Source organism: Lepidochelys kempii, chromosome 15 (assembly GCF_965140265.1).
Source record: "Lepidochelys kempii isolate rLepKem1 chromosome 15, rLepKem1.hap2, whole genome shotgun sequence".
Taxonomy (NCBI): Eukaryota; Metazoa; Chordata; order Testudines; family Cheloniidae; genus Lepidochelys; species Lepidochelys kempii.
Genome location: NC_133270.1, coordinates 30,319,885 through 30,347,835, shown reverse-complemented (window position 1 = coordinate 30,347,835; position 27,951 = coordinate 30,319,885). Strand labels below are relative to the sequence as shown.

At 44.8% G+C, this 27,951-nt stretch overlaps 1 protein-coding gene and 1 long non-coding RNA gene across 3 annotated transcripts in view; one reads left to right on the top strand and one right to left on the bottom strand.

Annotated features, from left to right (window-relative positions):
- Nucleotides 1–27,951, bottom strand: part of KIAA1671 (KIAA1671 ortholog) — a 168,409-nt gene that overhangs the window by 76,892 nt on the left and 63,566 nt on the right. The gene's annotated exons all lie outside the window — the stretch shown is intronic.
- On the top strand, nucleotides 84–18,646 carry LOC140898986 (uncharacterized). The gene is made up of 3 exons (XR_012155174.1): nucleotides 84–817; nucleotides 13,515–13,587; nucleotides 16,871–18,646. It is a non-coding gene; the product is annotated as an uncharacterized lncRNA (long non-coding RNA).

Genomic DNA, 27,951 nt, shown 5'->3' with positions numbered 1-27,951 from the left:
TTAATTGATTCTAGCAGCTTCTTGATTGGCTGCAGGTGTTCTAATCAGCCTGTCTTAATTGTCTCCAGAAGATTCTTGATTGTTCTGGACCCTTCCCTGTTAAGGAGCCGGAATCGTTCTTCACTCGCTCCTGAGCTATTTGCTTTCCTTTCTTTCCTAAAGCCCCCCGGCCCGGATTTTTCACACTTTTCCTTTTGCTTAGTTTCCCCCCCCGCGTTTGGGCCGGACGCTTTGTTTTTTTGGTTTCGTTTTTTTTCGTTCTTTTGAGCTGCGTCAGTGTGCTGGCCGGTCGCCAGCACCCCCCCCCCCCCCCGATGCCTGCTTTTGGACTTTGCTCCTTGCTTACTTGAAACCCCCGGAGGAGGGGGGGAGGACTGCCAACCTGCTGTCCGGAGAGGGGAGTGGACCCCCCCAGACCCAGCTGTTTTGCTTTTTGCCTGGACTTTTTCCGAGAGCCTTGGGACAGAGCCAACAGCTGTAGCAGACGCCAGAGGCCGGAGAACTCCCGGGCAGCTATGAATCATCGTGGAGAGAGGCCGTAAGACTGAGGGATTTCTTTTGAATTTTTACCCTCGGGGGGGGGAGTTGACTGCATTTCAGCTGCGCCTGCGGCGGCACAGGGGTGTAGCAGGGAGCTACCCCCAGATCCATCGGTGCCCCCAACCCCCCCCCACCACTATTACGACTATCACGGCCCCCGCTGCTTCGTCCCTGCTGGCAATCTGCCATCTGCCTTCGGATCCAGCTGTTTGCTTTGGACTTTGCCTTTTGGACCAGGCATAACAACCAACCAAGCGAGACTCTTTGGACACTTGTGGTGGGTTGTCCTCCCCCCCCCCCCCCCCCCCGGATTGTTTACCCCATAGCCTACCCCTACTACCGGACCCCGATTTTTGCCCCCCCCCCCCTCCCAGTGTCTCCCTGTCTCTCCCTGCTTACAATGGCAGAGAAGGAGGGACGCAAGGCCCCTCCACCGAAATTGGTTGCCCCTTCCCCATCTACCCTCCTGCCCACCCCTCAAGATTTCCCCACCGCCTCCATTGTTAGAACCCCTGCCACCGCCCCCGCTGGGGCATCGGCAGTGGGAGGCACCGGGGCGATTACTACTGCTGCTCTGGTTCCTGCCCCACTAGATTCTAGGAACCCCCCCCCAGTTAGACGGAAAAATCGAAGCGGGCCAAACGGGAAGGGCCCCGCTAATGCCGCTGGACCCTCCGTGGCAGAGGCCGCCCCCACCACAGTGGCCTCGTCATCGATCGCGGCACCCCTCCCAGCTGTTCCCTCCACCAGCTCTGCGACCATCCCTCCCCCGGCCCCCAGGACGTATGCCCGGGTGGCGACAGGCCCCCCCTCACCTGCCGCCTCCTCATCTCGCCCTCCCACTGCCTCCGCTGCCATTACTAGCAATCGGGGCCCTCTTCCCGCCCTGACCAGGAAGCACGGTGTTCGTTGCCTCCTAGTACCCGCCTCGCCCCACGTGGAGGCATACGTGCAGGCGTTGGCGAAAGTGGTAGGACCCATGGCCATTGTGGCGGCCTCCAAGATGTATGGGAAGGTCGTTCTCTTTCTGGCCTCGGAGACTGCCGCCCAGGAGGCGGTGGAGAAGGGCCTAGTGGTGGGGGGGGTGTTTCTCCCCCTGGAACCGCTAGAAGATCTGGGCGTTCGCTTCGTCCTCACCTCCGTTCCTCCCTTTTTACCTAATGTTGCCCTGTTACCTGCTCTTTCTGCCCTGGGGAAGCTTGTTTCTGTTATTAGCCCTCTCCCGTTAGGCTGCAAGGACCCCGCCCTCCGTCACGTCCTATCGTTCCGCCGGCAAGTGCAGATTTTACTGCCGGCGGGGGTGCGTGACGGAGAGGCGCTCGAGGGGTCCTTCCTAGTTCCCTACCAGGGAGCCCGCTATAGGGTCTTTTATTCCACCGGAGAGGCCCGGTGCTACCTCTGCCGCTCGGCAGGGCATGTCCGCAGGGACTGCCCTTTGGCCCGGGGGAGAGGGGCACCTGAGACCCCCGAGACCCGGCGGGATATCGGCCCTGTTGTTGCCGACACCCCTGGCCACCCGGCACCCGACACCACCCCCCCTCCCACCCGATCCACCGCTGCCCCCGTCCGGGCCCAAGAGGCACCCCTCCAACAACGCCCGGGCGACCACGGGAGTCCCACTCTTGCCGTAACCACCTCGGCAGAGCCTATGGAGGGGGGTGTGGCAAAGCTTTTACCGGGTGCAGGAGAGGGCTCGCCCCAAGGAGAACCCCCCGCCCCTAATGCTGCCTTACCGCTACCCCCCCAAACCCCTGAACCTCTGCCTCCGCGCCCCGCTCCGTCCCCTGCTACTCCACCCCCGGACGACGCCATGGAGGGCTGGACTGTAGTCCAGGGGAAGCGAGGCAAGCGGAGGGCTCGAGCTCCGCTGCATTCATCTGACGCGGAAGCCCCCCGGAAGACCAGGAAGGGAGGTACCGACCCTGAGCCTCCCGCCTCGGCCACGAGTGAGATCCATTCGCTGGTGTCGGGAGGTGAAGATAGACCAGCATTGGAGGGTGGAATCCCCCCTCCGCGGGGGACCCTCCCCTCCGAAGCCCCGGGGGAAGCCCCTTCTAACCAGATACCACCTGAACTCCCAACGAACCCCGACGTGACCGCCGAGGCGGGCCCTAGCGGAGAGGCCCCTGGGGTGGTGGGAGTCGGCCTCTCCTCTGTGTACGCAGAGATTGAAGCCCTGGATTTGACCCCGGTCACCCAGGGAGGGGATGATTTACTGCCGGCCGGCCTCGATTTGGGCAATCTCACCCCAGGCCCCCTCTCCCCATGCCCTTTCCCCCTGACTGCCTTTCCGGGTGAGCACCCCACGGAAAGTGGTTTACCGCCTGGGGCCATGGCTGCCACGACCACCCCGGAGCCAGTACCTAGCATTCCTCGGAGCCCCCTCCCTTGCCCCTTCACCCCCGACCCTGCTCGGGAGGCGCCTTCTTTTCGCTGTGCGCCTCCTGAAGCCCAGGGCCTTACCTCTGCCCCTGCCCCCACCCCTATTCCGGTTCAGTCTCCCTCCTCCTGCAAGGCTACCGCCGCCCCTGGGGTTATTTCTTTTCCGCCTTTTGCAGATTCCCCCCAGGGAGCAGTCTTTATGTTTTCTAGTTGCGACTCCCCAGGAGTTGCACCTTTCCCCCTGCCATCCCCGTCCGCCCCAAGGCACGAGATGGAGTTAGTAACCCCAGCCTGTCAGACACCCCGTCGGCGGTCCGCACCCTGCCTACCCGCCTTAGCGGACCACGAAGCTGCATCAAAAGCCCCACCAGGGACTGCTCTGGGAGTTGTAACCCTACCCCCCCATGAGCTGCAGCATGCATTACGGGAGTTCTTGAAACGATGCCGTGGTGCCCGCGATAGGGCACAGCTGGCTCTCCAGCAATGGGGGGACTTTGATCGACTCCTTCGGGCCGCGAGAGCCCTTATGAGGGAGGGTAGAGGGCAAGGGAAGGGCGGTGCCGCGGCCTACGAGCGGGCCCGCAGCTTCCGGAAAGAGTTACTTACTCACGGGATGGGACACGGGTTGCTACGCGACCCGCCGGGGGCCATGAGTACCCCCACCCCTGAGAATTCCCCACCCCCCCAGCCCTCCGCATGACACCTCTCATCATTGTAACCCTGAACACCAGGGGCTGTAGGATGGCTCTCCGCAGGTCCCAGGTGCTCTCCTACCTTCGGGAGGGGAGGTACTCTGTGGTTTTCCTGCAGGAGACCCACACGGACCCAACCGCCGAGGATAGGTGGCGGCTGGAATGGGGGGACGGGGTATACTTTAGCCACTGCACGGCTTGGCAAGCTGGAGTGGCGACCCTGTTCTCCCCCACCCTGCGGCCCGAGGTGCTCGGAGTCACTGAGGCCGTGCCGGGCCACTTGTTGCACCTCCGAGTTCGTTTGGAGGGGCTCGTGGTCAATTTTGTTAATATCTATGCCCCGCAAGTGAGCTCACAGCGGCCGCAATTTTACCAGCAGGTGTCCGAATTTCTCGACACCCTGGATTCACACGAGTGCCTGATCCTGGGAGGGGACTTTAACACCACCCTCGAGGAACGGGACCGCTCGGGGGCCGAGCCGAGCCCGGCCGCCGCGACCATTCTTCGAGACATAGTCGATTATCACTCCCTAGTGGACGTCTGGCGTGACCATCACCCAGATGATACTTCCACGTTTACCTTCGTTCGGGTGGAGGCCCGGTCGCACCGCTCTCGGTTAGACCGTATTTATCTATCCCGTCTCCATCTTTCACAGGCCCACTCCTCCACCATTCGGCCGGCCCCTTTTTCCGACCATCATTTGGTTGCCGTCACGGTCTCCCTCCGTGCAGAGGGACCGGGGCCGACTTACTGGCATTTTAACAACAGCCTGTTGGAGGACGAGAGCTTTGTGATGTCCTTCCGGGAGTTTTGGCTGGCCTGGCGGGAGCAGTGGCGTGCCTTTCCCTCGGTGCGGCGCTGGTGGGATTTAGGGAAGGTGCGCGCCAAGCTCTTCTGCCGCAACTACACTCGGGGCACCAGCCGACGGAGAAATGCGGCGATAGAGCAGTTGGAACGGGAGGTCTTAGAGCTAGAGAGGCGCCTGGCCGCCAGCCCCGGGGACCCGTCCCTCTGCGGTGCGTGCCGGGAGAAGCGGGAGGAACTTCGAGCCCTCGAGGACCACCGGGCCCGAGGTGCCTTTGTCCGGTCCCGCATCCGCCTCCTTCAGGAGATGGATCGCGGCTCCCGCTTCTTCTACGCCCTGGAGAAAACGAGGGGGGCCAAAAAACACGTCACCTGCCTTCTAGCGGAAGACGGCACCCCCCTCACGGATCCGGAGGAGATGTGTGGGAGGGCCCGTGACTTCTACGCAAACCTTTTCTCCCCGGATCCGACCGATCCTGGCGCTTGCGGGGTGCTCTGGGAGGAACTCCCCACGGTCAGCGTGGGCGACCGAGACCGGCTAGAGCTGCCTCTCACCCTGGCCGAGTTCTCGGACGCCCTCCGTCGCATGCCCACCAATAAATCTCCGGGCATGGACGGGCTGACCGTGGAGTTTTACCGCGCGTTCTGGGACATCCTTGGCCCAGACCTAGTCACTGTCTGGGCTGAGTCCTTGCAGAGCGGGGCCCTCCCTCTCTCGTGCAGACGAGCGGTGCTCGCCTTGCTGCCGAAGAAGGGGGACCTCCGCGATTTACGAAACTGGCGTCCCCTCTCACTCCTTAGCACGGATTACAAAATCGTAGCGAAAGCAATCTCACTGCGGCTAGGGTCCGTGATGGCGGACGTGATTCACCCAGACCAGACCTATACTGTCCCGGGTCGCAGCATTTTCGACAACCTCTTTTTAGTCCGAGACCTTTTGGAACTCGGGCGGAGAGACGGTCTGTCGTTCGCCCTCCTGTCTCTCGATCAAGAGAAGGCGTTCGATAGGGTAGATCATGGGTACCTCCTGAGCACCCTGCGAGCGTTTGGATTCGGACCTCAGTTTGTGAGTTTTCTCCGGGTGCTGTACGCCTCCGCGGAGTGTCTGGTTAGGCTCAACTGGACCCTGACCGAACCGGTCAGCTTCGGGCGAGGGGTGCGGCAGGGGTGTCCCCTCTCAGGCCAGCTGTACGCTCTGGCGATCGAGCCTTTCCTCTGTCTCCTCCGCAGGAGGTTGACGGGGTTGGTGCTGCGGGAGCCGGAGCTGCGACTGGTCCTGTCGGCGTACGCCGATGACGTCCTCCTCGTGGTCCAGGACCCGGGCGACTTGGCGCGAGTGGAGGCATGCCAAGCCATCTTTTCGGCAGCCTCCTCCGCCCGAGTCAACTGGGTCAAGAGCTCTGGCTTGGCGGTGGGGGGCTGGCGGCAGGTAAGCCCCCTCCCACCCGCGCTTCAGACCATCCGGTGGAGTGCCGGCCCTCTGCTCTATCTCGGCGTTTACCTTTCTGCCACGCACCCTTCTCCGCCGGAGAACTGGCAAAATTTGGAAGGCGGCGTGATTGAGCGGATCAGGAAATGGACGAGGCTACTCCGATGTCTCTCCCTTCGGGGGAGAGCACTGGTGCTTAACCAACTAGTCCTGTCCACGCTCTGGTACCGGCTCAACACCCTAGCCCCGGCCCCGGGTTTCCTGTCCCACCTCCGGAGATTGATTCTGGAGTTCTTTTGGTCAGGATTGCACTGGGCCCCTGTTGGAGTTCTCCACTTGCCCCTGAAGGAAGGAGGGCAGGGCCTGAAGTGTCTGTACACTCAGGTCCGCGTTTTCCGCCTCCAGGCCCTGCAGAGGCTCCTTTATAGTGCAGGTAGTTCGACGTGGAGCATATTGGCGCATGCCTTTTTACGCCGCTTCCATGGGCTCCGATATGACCGACAGCTCTTTTATCTTTGTCCGAGAGGTTTTCCGCGAGACCTCTCTGGGCTACCGGATTTCTACCAGGACCTCCTCCGGGCCTGGAAACTGTTCTCAACGACCAGGTCCGTGGCGGCCATCGTGGGGGCAGATCTCCTCACGGAGCCCCTGCTACACAACCCCCAACTTTGTGTGCAGGCGGCGGAGTCCCGCACGGTGCGCCAGAGGTTGGTCCTGGCGGGAGTTACGAGGGTCGGGGACCTCCTGGACTACGACCGGGGGGACTGGCTGGATCCCCTGACGCTCGCTCGACGCATGGGGCTCTCCAGCCTTCGCACCCCCCGGCGCGTGCTTCAGGAGGTGGAGGCCGCTTTGACCCCCGCCGCTCGGGCTTATGTTAGCCGAGCCTTGTGCGAGGGCGCGCCCCGCCCATCCCTTACCCCAGGCCCGCCGGACCTTTCCATCGGGCCCCTACCCTGCCGATCCCAACACACCCCTCATCCTTTCACTGCGAGCCGGCTGCATGAACTGCAACCGGTCGGTTTTCAAGTTGCATCACGGAAATATTTATATACACTCACGCTCCATACCCTTCATGCCCGCACCCTGGTGTCCCGCCCCGATACAAAGTGGCGAGATCTCTTACCACCTTTGGAGGGCGAGCAACCTCGGTGGGCCAGCCTGTACTCCACCTTGGTCCCGAGGCCCGTCGGGGACATCAGTTGGCGGCTCCTTCACGGGGCTGTGAGCACGGGCGTGTTTTTGACACGTTTTACCTCCCTTCCGGAGACTTGCCCTTTTTGCAATGTGAGGGAAACCCTGGCGCACGTCTATTTAGAGTGTGCCAGATTGCAGCCTCTTTTTCGGCTCCTCACAAATATTCTTTTGCGCTTTTGGCTTCATTTCTCCCCCCACCTCTTTATCTATACACTCCCCATCCGTGGCCCCACCAAGTCGCGGGATCTCCTGGTTAGCCTCCTCCTAGCCTTGGCTAAAACAGCCATTTATAAGACCAGAGAGCGGAGGTTGGCTCATGAGGCGTCCTGCGATTGCGAGGCCGTTTTCCGGCTCTCAGTACATTCACGTATCCGGGCGGAGTTCCTCTGGGCAACGTCCACCGACTCCCTTGACACCTTCGAGGAGCGGTGGGCGCTGTCCGGGGTTCTCTGCTCGGTGACCCCGTCCGGTTCTCTCCGTCTGACCCTCTGATTGCGGGAAAGAGCGAGAGCCGCCAGTCACAGCCGTTAGTTGCTGTGAATACCATCATTATTGTTTTCTAGGAGGGGTCCTATAATACATGGGTGTACCCCCCCTCCCTCCCAACCACCCACCCCGCAGCCGTGCCCATTTTGTTGGGCACTCTCAGGAGAGGGAGGGTCGGTGACCCTGGGCGCGGCACTAGGTACCTCGAGAGGGTGGAAGACCACGAGTGTCGAGGAAGCCCCCCCGCTCTAGGCCACCAGGTAACTCAGGAGGGTGGAAGACCACGAGTGCCGAGGAAGCCCCCCCGCTCTGGGCACGGGCTAACCTGAACACCTCTCCCTCCTGAAAGCTGTTGTGTTATACCTCTTGATTGCGTTGTTTTGTTACTAAGTTTTTTTTTTCTCCTTTTGTATTCTTTGTAATTGTTACAAATAAATTTCCTTTCTGTTTAAAAACCTTCCCTGTTACCTTATCCAGGGAAAAGGGACCTAGTTAACCTGGGGCTAATATATCTGCCTTCTCTCACTCTCCTGTAGCCATCAGGCCTGACCCTGTCACAGATTTAAATCATGATTTAAATCAAATCCACCCTGTCTAGTTCAATTTAGTTATGCATGACTTTGTGACAATCAGTACTACAAGAAGCATTCTTTTACCTGCCTCTCCTAGTTAACTAGGAAGCATGACTTAATAATACAGCCTTATTTGGGGGTTGAGTTTTTATTTCATTTCCATATTCTGAACTAGTATCACTCTGTGAAAGAGCTTCATTAACTAACAAGTAAGATCTTTGAAAATCTTAACATGATCTTAGTCATTTTAAGAACAATTGAAAAAAATACTTGTAAAAGCAAGCTTCAGAACATATTAAGAATTAGAGCTCATTTTAAATTTCAGAAAAGGAAAAGTGGGTATTGCCATGTGGATTTCCGTCTTCTTCATATGGTCAGTCCCAACAGACAATAGGGCCAGTAATGTCTGAAGGATTATTCTAACTATATCATGTTAATTAACAATGCTTCTCTCTTGCATACAATAAGGTAATACAATAGTATGTATCTTGCCAGGAATCAGTTAAGATTTTAGATTATGACTTTAATATTAGATAAAAGACCTAATATTAAACTTTAGATCATAAATGTGAAAGGCAAATAAAGACAGCATCAGCACGATGTGATTGGTGCCTTTTACAAATAAAGTGTTTCTGTCTACCAGGAAAAGCTGATTCTTCATTCTTTTTATTATGCTTTCCTTGTTCTCTTCCCTTTCAGCCTTGCTTTTAATTTTTTTTTAAAACCATGTATTTTAGAGACAAAACTTCACTACTCTGGGTCATTTAACCACCCTAATCGAGCCTAGAATTGCATGGTTGTGTGGATGCCAAGGCTATTCCTACAGCTGTTTGCATGAAAGAGTAATAAAGTTATGATTACTGTGTGACTAATCTCCTTAAATTCCTCCTGAAGGCATTAGTTTATATTTGTAAGTGTACAGGCTTCACAAGAGCAGTGAAAAGTTCTATGTCTGAGGGTCATTGCTTAGTATAAACTGAGAATTATTACTGATCTGTAATACTGATATAATTAGTAATTTACATATGGTTATTGCACTTAAAGTATTTTACATCTCAGATTTCCCAAAGCTGGTCATAAACACTAATTACTTTTAGGCTGCAACCAAAATGAAATTGTATTAGCAAAAGTAAGTCCCCACATTATGGAGACCATCCCTTAACACAGCAAATATTGGGAAGTTTGTTTAAGTATGTTCTCATCATAGAGGTCAAATACTGTTTCTGAGCTTTGAAAAACAACTCAACCTATAGAGAAAGAGCGTTCCTATATTTACATAGCTTTTTCTTTAAAACAATCATTATCCATTGTTGCAATGACATGACTATGAGCTTACACTGTCCAGGAGGGAAATGAACAGTGTAAATTGCACTTTTCTGGGGCAGCGACACTCGGACTGGGGATATGCGGGTGTTGCCCTGTATGTAATTCATGGATGGATTCATTTTATTCAGCCCAGAGTGATTTTACATGCTAGTGGCTGTGTGAGCAGACCCTGTAGGGAGACACAGCAGCCCACATTGCACACTGGGGAATTTCACACACATGAACACATAACTAGACATAATAGTATACTACTCCCACATATGTAAGAACTAATTATTACCAGAATGTAATTAATGGAAACAAAACTAAGTAAAATGTCTTAAACAATTAGGTGTTGAAAGGAAGTAGTCCCAGAACAAGCAACTGAAGCTTCTATAGGTTGTCTATAAAAAGTCCTTTAAAGCAGTGGTTTTTAACCAAGGATCCAGGGGCCCCTGGAGGGGCCACAGGCAGGTTCCAGGGGGTCCACCAAGCATGGCCAGTGTTAGATTCACCGGGGCCCGTGGCAGAAAGCTGAAGCCCCACTGCATGGAGCTGAAGCCTGGGGCCCTGAGCCCTGCCACCCGGTGCTGAAGCCAAAGCCTGAATAACTTAGCTTCGCAGGGGCCCTTGTGGAATGGGGACCCAGGCAACTGCCTTACTTGCTACCCTGTAACGCCAGCCCTGGCTTTTATATGCAGAAAACCAGTTGTTGTGGCACAGGTGAGCCTTGGAGTTTTTATAGCATGTTGGGGGGGCCTCAGAATGAAAAAGGTTGTGAACCCCTGCTTTAAAGCATATATGTAACTGTTTCCAAGACTCTAATTCATTTTGTCTTTTAGCTGCACAGCTGGTACTGTTTAGGTCTGTATAATTACTATTAAATAAGCTTTAAACAGATCAAGATACACCAAACTGAAATAAACAGTGGTAAATTAAAATTATTGCAGTGAATCACCTCACTCAAGTAATTAAAACGTGTTGTTAACTATCCATTTGTCATATACTTTAATTTCCTTTGGCATTCTCAGGAGGACATCCTCACTGGTGGGGAAGAGACATCCATGTTAGCGCTTGTACCTCAGTAACTAACTGAAAATACTTTACAAGCTCATAAAAAGCTCAACATATTTCCTCTATAGGGTGTTTCCACTGCTTTATTATGGTAGCACAAATTTTACAAAATTCTCTCTCTAGAAACAGAAATTAGAGAACCTCTTTTGCTCTGTTTTATAGAAAAATGTATTATCTTCATCACTGTTTTATGCACAACAGAGTCATATTTATCTATTTCAGGACACCTCCGTAACTCATGCTATCATCATTACATATGAGAATGTTAACTAGTTTATTAGTTAAAAATAGTTGGTGTACAAGAGAATCTATTCCTGTCTATAAGCAAACACATATAGTGAGAATGAAACGGCAATCTTTTAAGAGAGTGGTGCTCTCAAACTGTGGAACTAGTCTGTAGAACTAGAGTAGAAGCAGTATCTTATTGCTACTTCAAAGATGAGGGGGGGAAATGAATTCAATCTCAAGCAGCAGATGAAGCACAAAGTGTACTCCATGCTTGTGTTTAAATTTAAAATTAAATGCATGATGTGGACTTTAATTCATGGTCTCAGTCTCCTTCCCAGCAGCAAGTTCATCTTTACCAGTAAAAATAATGAACGAGGACTAATGCAGGCAGATCAGATGCAGGAGTATTTCAGTATCTGAGTAAATATGACGCTGGTTAGGGCATTCTAACCTATACTGCACTATATGGACTGGGAAGCATAACGCCTTCCTCAGAAACATCCGCCACTTGCCACTGCCAGCGACAGGACTGATCCTGGTAGCGTCTACCTTCCTACATGGATTGCTTTCCCCTCCCATTCCAGTTAGCAAAAAGATGTAACTGATCTTGAAAGGACTCCACTACAACAGCCAACCAAAATGCAACAAAGCTTCAAAGATATAAATGAAGAGGATTTTGAAAGCTGTGATTTTCCGTACTGGAAGAGACATGGGGTAACCATTTATGTTTTTAAGTTATGAAAAACACTGATCCAAGCAAATACATCATCTGTGCAAGAAGCACACAATTATTAAAAATAGAATTTAAGAGAAGATGGAAAACACCTTCACAGTAAAGGTAATAATATATGGCATTAATTATGAGAATGGCGTACCATAAAAGTGTGTTGATACTGAAGAGATCTTCCAAACACAGAAGAGAAATGTTAACTTGTTTTTACTGATTCAGGGCCTACCAAAATACATTGTGCTAGCAACTTCTTATATGTGCTTCTCAATTCAATTAAAGACATTGTTTTGGTTACATGCATGCTTTGTTTACTTCCCCTTTGGTCAATCTACACAAGCTTTCTCTAAAGCTTTTTCTCTGAAGTACAATGCTTGCCACTCTATAAATCTCGAGAATGTCAAGTTTCCAGGCTCCAAACATTTCAGTACAGAAGTCTCCTTAGCTAAGTAAGGAATTATTCCACACAAGTAGTACTGCACAAGGTGATTATCTCATGCTGAAGTCACCCTGGATTTGTCAAGGGTCTGCAATTCCAGAAAACACTTTCCACGAACATGCATTTCTAAATGGTACAGTATGACTAATTAGCACAGTAGAGCAAGTGACTATATTATTCAGACATTGTTGGATACCCATTTTTCTTTTATTAACATTTATTCCACCTACAACTAACAAATTCGCAACTGTGTGCAAAGAAATAACAATCCCCACTTTTTCTGCCCACAGTGCAAACAAAATTCTAGATATTTAAATTAAATTTTCCCAAAAGCTGCTTTCAACTCTCAGTTCTTGCACGCCTTCAAATATGGGCAATTATATTAATTAATTAATTAATGTTCACAGAAAGTTGGAAGGTCAGATTAGAATAGGCTTGTGTACAGCACAGCATGCCATGAAACATACCAAAAATATAAAACCTCAGTGGCTGGTGAAACTTAGATACTCAGCTTTTGTAGCATGTGTAAGGGTAAAGCCAGAACTAAAACCAGTCCCCTGCTGTTTCCCCAGTCATGACCCAGAATTTCACCATCAGCTCTCTAAATTAGGTAAACAGCAGTGGCTAAACAATTAATTTATTATTAATAATCTATCTACAGTTTAAGCATTTTCCAAGGTATCAGCGTGTCTCCAAACTTTAATTTTGTGCTGAAATATTGGCAGAGACCACTTCCATCTTGGCTCTGATTATTTCTTTGACTACATTACATTCTGGCTCCAGGAACTGTTAAAGACCTAAATCTGCCCTTGTAAGGCTGCAGTGATCTTGCATTCCACACTGATTCTGGTTCTCTTTAATTAGTAATGGTACTTAGGTTAACCAGCTGCTTTTGACACTGCAGACTATTTAAAAACAATTAGAACACTGTGCCAACTTTGCAGCACAGCTCCTGGTTCACTTTGCATTTGGCGCACACTATAGCCAGTTTGTTACATATGCAACAAATCCCTAAGTCAACAGATATTTTGAGATGCCCCTTATTTTTGGCTCTCTGCTCTTCCACGTCTAAAAGATACTTTGCACTCAGCATTTACAAAGGAACTGTCAATACTGTAGACAGTTGTCCCAGGTTAGATTTAAACAACAACATATAAAATCCCATAATGTTAATATTTGTCACTCTTTTTTAAGTTGTTATATGAATTAAAAATTGCTGCAATATTCTGACAAATGAAATAAGACTCCAGATATTTTAGAAACTTTCAAATGGTCTGCTATTTGTGAATACATCTCCTTTCCCTTTCACAGACTCATTTTTATTTGTTATTCCTCATACCTGTCTGACCACTACTGCTTGCCCCACATGCGCACATATCCTTTCACAACAGTGAAACCTGGAAAACTGCAAGAACTGTTGGAGAAATGTAGTTCAAGAGTTCTGTTTTTCAGTCCACACGAAAAGGCCTAAATTGCTTTTAAAAAAAATCTGAACAAAACTAGGTTAATACAAGATAATGAGGGCCTATAGCCAACATATGATCGTTTTTCTTCTACATCAGATGTATTATTCAGTTTCTTTAGAATTATTACACTCTCTTGCTAATTCTAATGCTCTGTTTCTTCCTCAACCTGACAGGCTACAAAAATCAGGACCACTGAGAAGAAGTCTCAAACCTCTAGGTTAGGGGAAGCTGTTTTGGCCAAGCTAAGTAAGTACACCATGTTTTACCAGGCTATAGGTGCCAGTAATATAAATGTTTCCAAATGTTGGGTCTAATCCCATGTCCTTCATGGGGAACTAGGCGCTCTGTAGAATTACGGAAGTTCTCTCCAGGGCTAACAATGTAATGTTTGATGTGCTTTCACAATTTTTTTTTTTTAATCTGACTCACTGACCAAATAAACAAAAGTTTTCCCTTCACCTGTCCATGTAGCAATACTCTATGCAAGTAGCTGCTCTGTTAAAATTTTCAAGACTGAGTTGGTTTGCTGTTAAAGTTAGCCCAAGAGCTACACGAAGGCCCAGGGAATTAAAACATACTGGAAATACTGATTGTGATCCTGCACTTTCAGGACTCTGTATTTGTCTATTTTCTTTGTCCAGACAGAATTCTGACTCCTTTGCAGCGTCCCAGATTATACTGAGGTAAAACAAGAGCAGTTTCACTTATCCTCCTATCTAGACTAATCATCAGCGTGGTCCCTGTGTTGGTCATATCTTCAGTTGTTTACACTACCTTGCTCATTCAGACCCCAAGAAGGAATCCACAGAGTTCAGCACAGCCAAAAGCTAGGAGATCTTTCCTGTAATGCAACAAACACTAAATATACACAACAACATAGGACACACATCCAATTTCCACATAAAACAAGTGACAATGCCTGCTCAAGAAAGGCTGAGGAGTGGAACAGCAGTGGTGTTTTCAGGTCAGAATTTGAGTGCAAGGACGATGTTCAGCACCTGCCTGCAATGGAATCTCTTGTGTAAACTGAAACAGTGGTTATCTCTGGTAATGTTTAAACAGAATGCTTGTTTCTGATTTCTGTTTAGTTTCCTATTGAAGATTTTAGATTTGTGGTTTTAGTTTTCAACGGTGCCCATTTGGGACATTTTAAATCCAGTTTACTGTCCTTAAAATTGGGGGGGGGGGAGGGCAGGGGCTGAATACACTGCACTTACTGCACCTACAATTTATTTATTTTTTGCACTCAACTACAAAAGGGGAGCAGCAGTTTCCACTGATGGCTTTGGTTTTCCTCCCCCATGTGGTTTTTTTTATTATTCTATTCTACAGCCAGCATCTAAGTGACCAGTGGATGAGAAGTGAGTGTGTTGGCAACAGGTTATGGCTTTTCAGAAGGTACAGGAAATGGCTTATATTTAAACATGTAAACAGCAGTAGCTTACAGTCAAATACTTGAAAATATTTACCCAGATTACCAGAATGCATTTTCCTCTAACACTTGAGGGAAAATGTACCGTAATAGCAATAAAATCCTATATAATGGAATTATCGTAGTGAAGAAACACTGATTTGGGATCTGATGGCTCACATGATTTGTAATAGCTTACACAATATTTCTTTTCCTAACCATCAATTCAAACCCAAACCAGGACATCAGTGGCCAAAAGACTGTTAAGTGTTCATCTGACGTGGTCCAGTTCTTATTAGACAAGATACCCATCCCCATACAAAATACCACCTCGGACCTGGCACCCTTGTTAGCAGCATCAGGAGATGGGATAAGGACTGGAGCAGTCATTAACCAAACTTTAGAGCCATTAGCCGAAGCCATCACTGGGCATTTCTAGCTATCATTCTGTAGCACAATATAGTACATGGACGGGGCCTGCCTTAGGGAAAATGGCGCTCTGGGAGAACTTTCTTTGGCACTCTTTAAGTACTGCTCCCCAAGCACCGGGTGGCCGCCCAACAGATGGAACAGCAAGCAGGTGGAGTCGAGACCATAGTGCCCTGGGTGGTTACCCACCCGTAAAGCTGGCCCTGTATATGGGAAAGGTCATTTGAATCCCAAGTATCATTTGCTCCCAGGCTATGGAGAACGCCCAAAATCAACACAATTCCTCAAGTACAGTGAAAGGGGAAGGAGGGTTGTATCCTTTGCACTAGTGCCACTAAATTGCTACTTTTGGGAGAAAAGACAGAGTTCCAAAGAAGTCTCCTTAATGTGGGTTGAGACTGTTCCATTTATGTGTAAAGAAAGCCGGGGGGAGGGGGGGAAGCTTCCTGGTAGAGGCATAGAAGAACATCAAGCAAACTCCTCACTATAGGGAGCAATTGGAAGGAAGACACTGGTGACTTTACATACAGACTGTGTTCCTGTGCTCACCACACAGGTTTGGCTGCCATATCTCACTGTGATTAGGCATATTTTCAGGGTTATCAGAGGACAATAGAAGGAACAAGGGGTGGCAAGACAACAGTAATTAAGGAAAGAAAAGAACAGCAACACTCCATAGTTCACAATGAGAATCACTATCAGTCACAGTAGGATTAACGGTTAAGAATATTAAGAGTTAAAATGTTAAAACTGATGAGGACCTTGAATGCACAAGAACCAGAACTCCTTCTACATTTGAAGAACTTCTACATTTCTCTTCCTTGCCTTCCCCACCTTTCCAAAAAATAAAAATAAAATGATCCAACAATGCGCAGCCAGAGTGCATCACCATCTTCCTATTTTACAAGTGCAACTCTACAGTTACGCACCCCCAAAGGGACTAGCCAAGAAAACAAAGGTCAGACAATGGGCCCTGCAATCATCTCCTCCCCTTCCCACCCCGCCCCAATTTGCTAAAGAAATGCATGTCAGCATACATGAAATGGGATCATCTGAGTCTAATGCTTAGCAGGAAGTTGTCCACATCACAAAACAATCCACCATCACCAACAATAATTGGCAAACTGTTGCCAAAGTACATCAATATTACATTATTTCAGTGTCCATGGCTGGCAATTCAACACTTCACCCCAGCACTAAATTCACTTAAGAATTTTTAGACTCAGTCTCTGGGAACAGGAAGCAAAAACACCTAGTTGTAAAGTATTTCCTAGCCTGAAAGCACAACCAGTTATATGGTCTCCTGACTGAAGGGGTGGCACAAACAAAATCAAAGATGTTTGACAACGGGCTGGGATAAAAATCAGAGAAGATTTCTTCTTGTTTAGTTACATATTGAATTTCTGTAAACAGATGTGAAACTTTTCTTTTAAAAAACCTGTTGCCTGAGCATTTTTCTACTTTCTTTTCAAAACTTCTGAAACAGTTTTCCAACCAAGTTTCTTTCATTTCTGTGCATGTTATATTCTAAGGGGAAGCTGTTGTCAGATGAAGTATTATTTGATAAAACACTCACGGTTGTGTCTTTCAGTAAACATTTATAAAAGAAGGCTATTTAGTCAAAAATAGAGAAATTTTGGAAAACGTATTTCTATCTTAACTCTAGGTATGATTTGTTTGTTTTGGCAGAACAAATAAAAGCTAACGAAAAAATGAAAGCTAATAATGTGAATGTCATTTGGGTCACGGTGGAAAAGCATTATCAGAAAGGAAAGTTTTGTAGCATTTCCTAAAGACAGTCAGACTCTGGATTCATCTAATCTTCTCTGAAAGTTCATTCCATAGCAGGATTACCTCAACTGAGAATACTCTGTCTCTGGCTGTCACACACTTTGCTCTGTGTTTTATGATCTGCAACTCTGCCTTCTGCTCCACCCCCACCCAGCAACCACCACCCTTCCTGATGTATGTTGTGACCTCATTTGCCTGTTAAATCCATTGTTTAATTATGAGATCTTTGAGGGCAAGACTTGTCTTAGTGTTTTTCTGAAGCATCTCTGGCACACTTGTGAACTACAAAATACAAAGACAACCAATCACCACCACAAGTCAAGGAAATTAAATACAAACCTTATGTCAGGAGAACATTCTAGAACACAGAATTTTGAAGAAAGCCACACTGGATTTTAAGTTAAGTACTTCAATTGCCATAATGCTGATATTTAAATCCCAGAATTGGAAATTGGGGTGTTTTGTTAAATAAGAAATTCTGAATATACTAGAAGTCTAAGTTTACTCTGACTTGGTCAATATAAGATGGAACATCCCAACAAAAGTATGGTTGACATGACTCAGAAAAAAAGGTAATATTAAATGTCATTCCTCATTTTAATTACAAGAATATATTTGTAATGAAGTAACACCTGTTGCTTTCAAAGCTGAATAGTCTTTAACATGTCTACGCTTGCCAAAAATGTTTAACAAGTTTTGTTGTCAGTGTAAAGCATTCTTATTGCTTAACTGTCTGTATTCATTTAGCTATTAAGATGAATGTATTGAAGTTTGTTTATAAGAGGATAAGGTGTCCAGACAAATTTAGTTATGCATTTTTTCCACTGGTCCAAAACTTGTCTAACAAAATGTACTCAGAACAAACATTCTTTATGAATTCTCCAAGCTTCTTGTCAGAAACTATTTTAAACTGTAAATATTTCAACTGTATCTCATATTTAGTCAGCTCACCCACCATTGTTTTGTCCAAGAGTGTACATACAAGTGAGAATGAACAGGAGTGTGATCTGGAACTATAGAGATGTGCAACAGCCAAACAATGCAACCAAGTGGCCTTACTACCCCTCGCAATCTTCCTTCCAAGCTTCCCTTCAGTGGTTTGTTACACTCACTTGCTCAATCTTGTTTCAAATTTGTTTTAAGTTCTTAGGGCAGGGACCATATACATAGGGGTCTTGAACTTGTCTGGGGCTTTTGGGAGCTTCCGTAATACAGATAAACAAACAAACAAAGAGTAAGCACACAAACCATCCTTCAATAAATGAACAAATGTTTTGCACAGAGTGCAGTGATCACACAGAACACACATCTTAACTGAGAACTTCCAATCCACAGGAACATGCTCTCGACATAAGCTTTGATTGTGTGGTACACATCTACACTTCCCCTGTACATATATCCAACGTCCCCAAAATACTTAAATACCTTAGTGATGGGGCAAGATAGCAGAGGAGGCGGGGGGGGGCACTCAAAAGTTAGGGAATGCCACAGTTAAGCTTACCTGTGCAATCACAATTCAGCCTCTTTGTGCATATGCATGATCATAGAGTCTTCAATTACATGATCCCATACTATTTTTTTCACCGGACCCCTGGTGTGTGTGTGTGGGGGGAATTACTGACATTTGGTGGCAATTGTTGGGCTAATGGGCTTAGTAATGGGGAGGATATATAACTGGGAGAAACAGGAAGCAAGGGGAGGAGCTTAGAGGGTGAACAGAGAAGGGAAAAAGCAGGTTGAAAGGCTCCTTCTGTTGTATATCTGTCCTATGTCCATCATGTGTGGAAACTGAGGATTAAAAGGTACAGGTGGTGTAAAATAAACAGACTGTGTATGTTTGTGACTAGGAGACCATGAAAATGGGCTAAGCAGCACTGCTCACTCGGTAGCTGAAGAGACACCCTGTGACATAGGGTCAACGAGAGAGCGCACTGCCATATTACTGAAATGTATTACTTTTGCCATAAGTTACTATTAAACTCTTGCCATCTATTTCACTCCGATTTTTAAAATGATTTATAAAAGTATTGATATTTTTACCTGGTTTTACTGCCTTTCTTACAAACTGAAATCTTAATTAATCTTAAGAGTAAGAAGCGTGAATCCAAGTTTCAGAAAATGTAAGATTAGTGATTCTTCTCTAAAGCATTTAATTGGTGGCTTCTCTGTGACTCGATGTCTTTAAATCATGATTTGAAGACTTCAGTAACTCAATCAGAGGTTATGGGTCTATTAGAGGAGTAGGACGCTGAGGTTCTGTGGCCTGCAGTGCGCAGATCAGAGTCGATGATCATGGTGGTCCCTTCTTGCTCAAAGTCTGAGTCAATGAGCCACAGTACCATAGATATAATCCCCAAAATATGAATTTCAAGAAAAATATATTTTTCCAAAAGGTAAAACTATTTAAAATGTCCAGGAAAACATCCCTCTGCATGCACGCGCACCCACACACACCCTACACCTCTTTATGCACACTAAATTGTTTCCATGTAAACACTGTATGAGTGTGTAAACTTGAGGACATGCTAAAAATATACAATAGTACTTTGAATGATTATGTTCATGAACATTCAATACTACCCTTCCACCTCAGCTGGCAGGGGAACATCAGTAAAGCCTGCAGCAAAAATGTTGATTTTTTTTGACCATATGATAAATATATTTACATCAAAATCTGTAAACTGCAGTAAAGATCTCTAACCAAATACAGGTTTATTAGTCTAGCCAGACTGCAGACTAACATTATAACACATTATCTCTCAGACTGGCCAAATCTCAAGCAACCAAAAGAAGATGTGTGTGTTCAGCAATGCCCCTGAAGAATCTGTCAAAACATTTCTTGATCTTTTTGAACAGGAAAAAAAGCCCCACTTCTCCTCGAATCACTATGTTTAAAAAAGTGCAAAAGAAAACCAACCACAAACTGGTAGAGAGAAAATAAAAAAAGGAGAGAATGGCATTTATTTATTTCTACTTGCACTTAAAAAAAAAAGTTAGCTTTTCAAATTTCTGTTTGACCATACCATGCTTAAGTCTTTGCTCAGGATCAACATAATCTTATCACCGTCAATCTGTCCCTCTTCAAACACTCTACTGTTTTGTTGCCACTTTGTTACATCCTGCCTTCATTTCAAAAGTAAGCTCTGAGGCAGGCACAAAGTACCTTATTTGTATATTGGGGAACCTCACAAAATTTTCAATGCAATAGTAATAATAAGAACATACGAATTGCCATACTGGGTCAGACCAAAGGTCCATCTAGCCTAGCATCCTGTCTTCTGACAGCAGCCAATGCCAGGTGCCCCACAGGAAATGAACAGAGCAGGTGATCATCAAGTGATCCATCCCTTGTCGCACATTCCCAGCTTCTGGCAAACAGAGGCTAGAGACACCATCCTTGCCCATCCTGGCTAATAACCATTGATGGACCTATCCTCCATGAATGTATCTAGTTCTTTTTTGAACCCTGTTATAGTCTTGGCCTTCACAACAGCCTCTGGCAAGGAGTTCCACAGGTTGACTGTGCATTGTGTGAAAAAATACTTCCTTTGGTTTGTTTTAAACCTGCTGCCTATTAATTTCATTTGGTGGCCCCTAGTTCATGTGTTATGAGAAGGAGTAAATAACACTTCCTTATTTACTTTCTCCACACCAGTCATGAGTTTATAGACCTCTATCATATTCCCCCTTAGAAGTCTCTTTTCCAAGATGAAAAGTCCCAGTGTTATTAATCTCTCCTCATATGGAAGCCGTTTCATACCCCTAATCATTTTTGTTGCCCTTTTCTGAACCTTTTCCAAGCCCAATTTAACTTTTCTGAGATGGGGCGACCACATCTGCACACAGTATTCAAGATGTGGGCGTACCATGGATTTATACAGAGGCAATATGAGATTTTCTGTCTTATTATCTATCCCTTCCTTAATGATTCCTAACATTCTGTTCACTTTTTTGACTGCTGCTGCACATTGAGTGGATGTTTTCAGAGAACTATCCACAATGACTCCAACATCTCTTTCTTGAGTGGTAACAGCTAATTTAGACCCCATCATTTTATATGTATAGTTGGGATTATGTTTTCCAATGTGCATTACTTTGCATTTATCAACATTGGATTTCATCTGCCATTTTCTTGCCCAGTCACCCAGTTTTGAGAGATCCTTTTGTAGCTCTTTGCAGACTGCCTGGGACTTAACTATCTTGAGTAGTTTTGTATCATCTGCACATTTTGCCACCTCACTGTTTACCCCTTTTTCCAGATCGTTTATGAATATGTTGACCAGTACAGGCCCCAGTACAGGCCCCTTGGGGACACCACTGTTCATCTCTCTCCATTTTGAAAATTGACCATTTATTCCTACCCTTTATTTCCTATGTTTTAACCAAGTACCAATCCATGAGAGAACCTTTCCTCTTATCCCCTGACTACTTACTTTGCTTAAGAGCCTTTGGTGAAGGACCTCATCAAAGGCTTTCTGAAAAGCTAAATACACTATATCCATTGGATTCTCCACATGCTTGTTGACCCCCTCAAAGAATTCTAGTAGATTGGTGAGGCACGATTTCCCTTTACAAAAACCATGTTGACTATTCCCCAACAAATTATATTCATCTATGTGTCTAACAATTTTGTTCTTTGCTATAGTTTCAACCAGTTTGCCCGGTACAGAAGTCAGGCTTACCATCCTGTAATTGCCGGAGTCACCTCTGGAGCCCTTTTTTAAAATTGGTGTCACATTAGCTATCTTCCAGTCATTTGGTGCAGAAGCTGATTTAAATGACAGGTTACACACTACAATTAGTAGTCCTGAAATTTCACATTTGAGTTCCTTCAGAACTCTTGGGTGAATACCATCTGGACCTGGTATTATTATTATTATTATTACTGTTTATAATAATCTAAAATTATTATTATTATTACTGTTTATAATAATCTAAAATAAAATAGTAATAATAATCAAATATAATAAGGAAGAATGATCTGAACTGACAAGAAGGTGAACTAGACATTCTAAGAATAAGTATTCTTTAAAAAAAAGAAAATCCAAATATCAAAAAGGGGGAGGGAGAACAAGGAAAATTGCATATACATGGACAGCTTACGTCAATAAATTTGTTATCTGAAGAAAATGACAATATTTCAGTTAAGACAGAATAAAAGCCTCCATCACCATAGTATCTGAGCTCCTCGCAATATTTATTTATTGTTACAAAATCCTACAAGTTTGGAAAGTGCTGTTTATCCCCAGATGTTACAGATGGGAACTGAGGGACAGAGATACTAAGTAACTTGCCCAAACTCACATAGAGAGTCTGTAGAAGAGCAGGGTTTACATTTGCTTTCAGATTTCCATTAAGTTAGAGTTATCCTAATTTCATAGAAGGAGTTCCACTCCAGTTTTATTATTGCCCTGCTTGGTGAGATCATTGCATGGCATCCACTTCAAATTACCAAAAGAAAGGCTAGTGAACAGGTACTTTGGGCCTTATTTCCTTTACATGTCAGACCTGTAAATGCAATAGAGGACAATTTCAGAAACATTTATATTTAAGAGATCTAGCGTTAGATACACATTTTGAAATACACTTTCAAAGAGATCTACAAGTATTTTTATTGCTGTTTGCATAGGTAGGAGTTTTTTATATTAGTACTTTGCTTTGGTAAATCCAATCTCTCCCCACAATAGTGGGATGGAAGCTGCAAGGAAAAAAAAAATCAGATTTGAACATTTTCAAGGTCTCCCTTTTGTATTATTCAGAAAATGCACACAGCATTAATTCATCTTGATTCAGCATAAAGAGACTACGCTGGAAATTATAAATAACTCACAGGTTGATATACATCAACACACGTCAACAAGAAATACAATACAAGATTTACAGGCATTGAAAGAGCGGTTTGCATAAGGAACCTATACAAAGGAGTGCTGAAGGCCAAATTCTGCCCTCAGCTACATGAAAGTATTCTCATGGATTACAACAGGGGCTGAGCATGTTTTTGGAGGGCGGAACGTGGAACTAAGATTAAAGAATCCTCTTCCTCCTCCATCTCAAGAAGGCTAATGATGAATGAAAAGACGAAACAGCAGTATAAATTACTTCTGTTTAAAACTACAACAGGAGACAACGTAGAAAATACTAAAATGATTTGCTATACATAGAGGCTCAAGGTCAAATCACCTCAATTAGCAAAAGAAGGACAGGAATTCAAATTACAGTAGCATATTCTCAAATTGATTGATATGAGTCAAGTATTATTTGCTAATTCAGGCCCATGTAGTAACAGTCATTAAAAATCCCTTGACAATTTTTTGCAATTGAAGGGATATTAAATCTGGCATCCAGGGAAAATTCCAGTTTGGACTATTACACTCTGTCTCCCTAAAATTCCATCATGCAGTTTTGATGTATCTAGGTTATCACTTCCTGACCTGAAGTGTTTTGTAGTGTTAGTATGCACTGTTAAACTACTGCTGCATTTCACCACAGAAACAGTCAATACAAGTAGCGAGCAGGTGATTTGAGAGTCACCCTACAACAACTAGAAATTCCCCTATGCCAAGGGGATTCCTTACTGTAGACAGATAAGCAGATGTTGAGACCAGGAGCTGGCCTACACATGCATATGTAAAAGTATTAAACAGGCCTTTGAACAGATAGAGTTATAGCTTGAATAATGAACAAAAAAAGCCAATACAACTCATGCAACCTGCATAATCCTCCCATCTATTTCAAATAATTGTTTTCCATGGAGCAATAGGATGTACAGCTTCAATGTGAAGTTTCATACAATTTATTGCCCAGCTTTAACTACTAGTTGTTTATCATATTGCAAATCTGTACCAGTGTGCATACAGCAAATGTATTGGAAAACAGCCTACCTACCATTTTCCTCAAGAAATATTGACAATTCATGTTTATTTCTATGACACAATCATGGCTTAACCTCAAGCAGTGAAGGATAACAGATAATCTTGCACATTTTATTGGCACAAGATATGTTATATGATGGTTTGGACGTAAATTACTGAAAACCAGTCAGCCAAAAAAACCACCAAACTTTTAAACTGCATTCCTTAAGAAGCATTAAACCTGCCTTGTTATCAAGACAAGTAGTGGGACTTTTTATTGCCAACTGGCTGAAGAATTTGGTATCACTCTCTCATACACGTATACGGCCTCTGCCCAGGGAATGCCCAACATTGCTGGGGAAGAGTTTTATAATTACAGACATTTTAAAGAAAGACTCATTATATGAAATAAAGTCCAGCTGGGGTAGATCGGCACTTTTGAAAATGTTATCAAAGTTTATGTCTTTTAGGATAAGTACATAGTTTGCTCTGATGTCTGGGCCCAATATCAGTTTAGAAGGCTATTCTGCTTACTGAAATTCTTCCAGCATTTTCAATTTAATAGGTTTTATTTCCTTTCCTCAACTCTAAGGCAGCCATGTTAAGCACTACGAAACAGATACCATGCGCTACTTCAGATGCAGCTGCATTAATGTCTATTCCATATTTACGAAATTTCTTAAGTACTTGGTTACCTATTATGAACTGTAATTTTCTACAAGCAAGCTATACCATCTCTACAGGAATATAGGTTACATTTATTAATTTCTGCCATGCTTCATGAAAAGTGCAGTTTCATTTATTTATAAACCAGCCTGTTTTTGCAAACTTCACTCAAGGTTCCAGGATCTGGCTGAAGGTACATTTTCATGGCAACTTTGCACAACTTTTTTTGTCATATTTTGAGGAAAGTCTAATACAAAGAACTACTTTCACCATGCTCAAGTAGTTCTCTAAAATGCCATTTCCTTTCATACAGTAAACATGTACTGGCTGTATTAACAAGTCACAAATCTGCTGAGAGAATAGAAACAATAGTGGGAACTTGGCTGTCTCCCAGCATTAATGGCACAGACAGCAGCCTGGGAAAGCAGAAACAGAGTCAAAACAAGTTTTGATCAAAGTCTTAGTTGAGGAAGACAGTTAAGTTACCTTTGTACTTTGAATATAGAAATCAGGTTAAATAATTCATTTTTAAAAAATTTGTTTCAGGATAAGAAGTGTGGTCTTAATTTTTTTGTTTTCCAATCCTAGAACATTGAAAAAAGAAAAAAAAAAAAAAAAACCAAGGACACACATACTTTCTGGCCCCCTCTTGGTCATTCTGTTAAGCTTTCTAGTTTACAAACATTTATCTTATTCAATGTAAAAACTAGTTTCAGAGTAGCAGCCGTGTTAGTCTGTATCCGTAAAAAGAAAAGGAGGACTTGTGGCACATTAGAGATTAACAAATTTATTAGAGCATAAGCTTTCGTGAGCTAAAGCTCACTTCATCACGAAAGCTTATGCTCTAATAAATTTGTTAGTCTCTAATGTGCCACAAGTCCTCCTTTTCTTTTTAATGTAAATACAGTCACTGAGTTACACAAAACTCTCACATTTGCTTTTATTAAAAAGTGTACAGGAAATTACACTTAATATTGTTCCCAATTATAGCAAAAAGTTTTTTTTACTTATGCAAATTCTCCAATTAAAATAGGCAATGAGTGAAACCCTGCCAGAAATGACATTAGTTACTGTAGCGTAACAGCGCTCTCTTGTGTTCTAATCAGAAAACGGTTTTGCTTAATAATTAGAAGTTCTAAACAAAAGGCTATTTTTATTTTTAGCAGTGACTTGGATGTTTTACAAGGATTGCACTTCCTTCCATGCCACCATTTAAATCACTAGCTAAGTGTTGGAAGAGGGATTTTAAATTAAAGTCAGCTGCCATTAAACAGCTCCTAAAATTTAGTTTGCATGACAGTGCTTCATTTAATCATATTTATGTGAGGGGAAGCTTACCTCTGTTGGCACTATTATCTTACTAATGCCAATGATACTGCCTTGCTATATGGATATTGATAATTTTATATTAGACTTAAACGCGAGTCTCCTATCTCAGCCTTCAGTCACCCTGCCATCAAAAGTACAGCTAACAATAATAAAACTACACCCAGAGGAAACAATAAGCCAGCAAGAAAAAAAACTGCAAAATAAAATCTCCCCCACCCTTAAGAGTCTTACAGTAGCTTCTCCCCCACAATCCCCCACCCCAGCTTTTTAAGGAGATGGGCTAGGCAGTGTGCCCAGAAGGTCAACAAATCTGTACTATTCTGTACAAGTGGGGGACAGGGACAAGAGAGTGAATTGGAAGTTAGGAAAAACTTTTTCACTAGGAGGGTGGTGAAGCACTGGAATGGGTTAACTAGGGCAGTGGTGGAATCTCCTCCTTAGAGGTTTTAAGGTTGGGCTTGACAAAGCCCTGGCTGGGATGATTTAGTTGGGGATTGGTCCTACTTTGAGCAGGGGGTTGGACTAGATGACCTCCTGAGGTCCCTTCCAACCCTGATATTCTATGACTTCCAAAGTCAAGGGGCTCTCAGAGAACACTCTGCCAACAACTCCCTTTTATGTACCAAGAAAGCTCCAGATGAAGACTTCTGCTCCCGAGTGCAGCAGCTGTGCACAGGGAGAGACACTGTCTCCCTTGTAGGAAAATCCAAGGTTACTGAGGTTTAAGCAGAGGCAATATGCTCTATACTGTACCAGCCACAAATACAGGGAGAATGATCCACAAATTCGGTAGGCAGCCCAAATGAACACCTTAATTTTGAAGAGTGATCTAAATATCAGAACATGTACAAAGTCGGGCCAGTAAATATATGAACATATACATACACATATTCCTATGGGAATGAGAAGCCTTCTCTTCTAATTTAGTGGGGGAAGGGATGAGTTGCACACTTTGGGAGGCTCATTGTGGATATGTATACCACAGCTGTTGCTAAGTCATGGATTTGCCATAAAGCTGAGCTGATATTTTCTTAAGCATGCCCATTGGATAAAATGGTTTCCCAATCAGGTGAAGAGACAGGGTGACGTGAAAGAAAAGACGGATAGGAGAGAGACAGATACATGGTAGATCAGCAGAATGGAGAACAGACATCTAGGGATGTAGGTGACAGAACTAAGTTTGTTTTATGGGATTGGACCTCCTATAATGAAAAAGCAGCACAGTCAGTCTTTATAACACATACCAGTAGTAGTAATTCATATCTATGGTAACACAGACATCCCCTGAAAATATAATGGAGGTCTGTTTTACTGCAAACTGAAGTTACATATTTTGAAAGCTCTCTCCCAATTTTTGGATTATCCAAAAATCAGATTTATTAGCCTATTTTGAGACGCACCACACATTTGCAAAAGCAAAGCCATTCACACAATCCGTTAACTTGCCAGAAATTATAATTATAAAGGATATCCTCCTACTTACAAAAGGCTATTATAGGCTTCCAACATTTTGCAGTATGCAATTTAAAGAATGTTTGATTTTTAAGAATCTATAATTATACAACCAAAGAAATATTTGAAGGTCTGCATGCTGTATTGTGTAGCAATGCCTACCAAAAACAAGCTTGCAATTAGTGCTTCACACAGAAAAGGCCACTTTTGCCATCCTTACTTCTTTATTCAGTTGCAAAGCACTTCCTTACAAAAGGTAGTCCCCACTCAGCTACTCATGTGGGCAACTACTACTCAGCATATATAAGAGGGATTGCTGAATTAAACCTTAAATGAGGGAAACAAATTCTCTGCTTCCAATTTCTAAACAAAGTTTAAATCAATAAGCAACAAACATTCAGAGGTTTAACAAATCGGCATCTTTATTAACATCATTAGGTTAATAAAGACAATGCCATGTATAACCATCTATAAAAATAAATGAGAAAGGTGATGCTCTAAGGGACTAGCTCTCTGATTAAACGTACCATTCTGTTTGAGAATACATTGGTATAAGTTAAAAAACCGCCTCAACGTTATGTTATAATTTGCATTCCTTTGAAATTGAGTAACCCAGACGTATCTCAATAATTAACTCCTTTTATTCAAACACTGTCAAACTTGTAAAAGGGTAAAACAATT